The sequence below is a fragment of the Pteropus vampyrus genome, unplaced genomic scaffold (assembly GCF_000151845.1).
Source record: "Pteropus vampyrus isolate Shadow unplaced genomic scaffold, Pvam_2.0 Scaffold17, whole genome shotgun sequence".
Classification (NCBI taxonomy): Eukaryota; Metazoa; Chordata; class Mammalia; order Chiroptera; family Pteropodidae; genus Pteropus; species Pteropus vampyrus.
Window position 1 is genome coordinate 3,696,188 of NW_011888798.1, and position 2,160 is coordinate 3,698,347.

Consider the following 2,160-nt stretch of genomic DNA (forward strand, 5'->3'; position numbering starts at 1 on the left):
AATCTGTGATATCTGTCTACTTTGAGTGAGGGACCCAAGTAACTAATTCGGCCCGAGTTTTATATGTCCATGAGATAATGTTGAGAGAAGGTCAATAGAGCATAATTTGACTCTCTTTTGCTAGAAAGTTCCAAATAAAATATTTTATATGATACCAACTCTGTTTTTGTTTGTTTAATGGCACAGATTACTTGAAACAGAACAAGTTTTAAAAATTCAAATTCTTCTAATCTAATATTCACAGTGTCCTTTGTCCTTTTTGTTTAAAAATTACAGAGAATAGTAGATAGGACATCTATGAGTAAAAACGTCGCATTTTCTTAGATTAAAAAAATATGCAAATGCACACATACACTTACAAACAAAAAAATTGAGCAACATATGTCTTATAAATAAGGAAAACCAATATATATATTAATTTTCTTTCATATATATATATATATATATATATATATATATATATATATATATATAGCCAAGATAACAGAAAATTAATATATTGCCAAGATAACAGAGGTCTACAGCAGATCTCATGTCCTGGTAGATATTTAAATATCTATTATTTAATACGTTAATCAAATAGAGAAGAAAGTATAGTTTATAGCATTTTGTTGCCTGTAGTAGCACAATTTTAAGATGTTTAACATCATTGACTTAGTTAACCTTGATAGTGTATCATGGGAAAATATGTTATTTCAGTATATTTGCCCTCGGATTCCCTCTTACCCTTCCCCACCATTGTTCTGTTTTAAAAGTTGGCTAAATCCTAAAGACTGCATCTCCCAGGCTCCTACAATAACTGGTTTTGGCTGAATATGGTTATAAAAGCTTTGGCAGGAATTTAGAGAATGGGAAGGTGGATGAAGCCAAGGTATACCTGCCTCTTCCTCCACATTGGGAGGTAAAGGCACCATGTACTCTGTAGCTTTCATAGACACAGGCAGATTTGCCTGGGTCTCAGCATTTGTTGGGTGACTCATTTCTGAGCACTAATAATGTTGCCTAATCCTGTTTTTTTTTTTTTTTTTTTTTGCCTAACAGCCCTGTAGTGACCATATCTCCCTGTTATTGTTAAATTGCTGTCACCTGCTTGATATCTAAGTTCAGTATAACCAATTCTCTGCATTACATTTACTTGTTCTAGAAGTTGTTTTTCTGGTTGGACCCCAGCTGATAGAGATTTTTTAAAAATATATTATTTTATATTCTACTTGGTATTTAATTGTAGGACACTATTTCTAATTAGAAAAAAAAATAATTTTGATCCAAGTGGTGATGAATATTTTTTTATTTATGCTTACATTCTGCCAAATCTGTTCAGGTGCAGTTAGCTTTTATCCTATCATTAATATCACAGAAACAATTTTGTTTATATAGTTTTTAATTTAATTTAAATACATATTACTGTATTAGTAAAATTAAAGACTCCTATATTCTTTGTCTTTTTCTCTTTACTTTTTCTTGCTTAATTACTTCACTGGAATGTGTAAGAAATTCATAGTTTAATCCTGGCCAACTATCTAGAGTTGCAAAGGTGAACAGGGAAGCTTTTAAATAAGAGTGACACTAATTCTAATTCTTACAGCATGCCTGTGCTTAACATGCTCCACAAATCTACACAGTCGACTTACTGGAATCCTACTACCTCTGCTTCAGTAGCAATGAAAGAACTCATTACAACTCTGATTATTTTTGCAAGGTTTTAGAAATGACAATACGTGATAAAATACCATTTAAAGATGATACATCTCCTAGTTAAAACATGTTTCTTTCAACCACAGTGAAGAGATTAGAACAAATAACAGAACTAATGTATTTTTAACAAATCCACACTTTCCCATATCTATTTTACTTTTAGAAAGTAGAATAAAATCAATGAGCACTCTCTGTCTTCCTTGTTATACTTTTCCAATATTAATAGTATGAAATTGTCAACAATATCCCAAAGGAATTTTTTTTTTAAAAAAAAGCAAACCCTAAAGAATTCTCCAAAAAATTTTCCCATATTTACTAGTTTAAAATTGTTTCCTTTTCACATGGTTAAATATTTAATGTGTTGCTGCTGTATAAAAATCATTTTCATGTTAATTATTCAAATCGTCAATTATTTTCCATATTTTTCAGCATTAAATGCCACTTTATTTGACTAATTCAAAATTT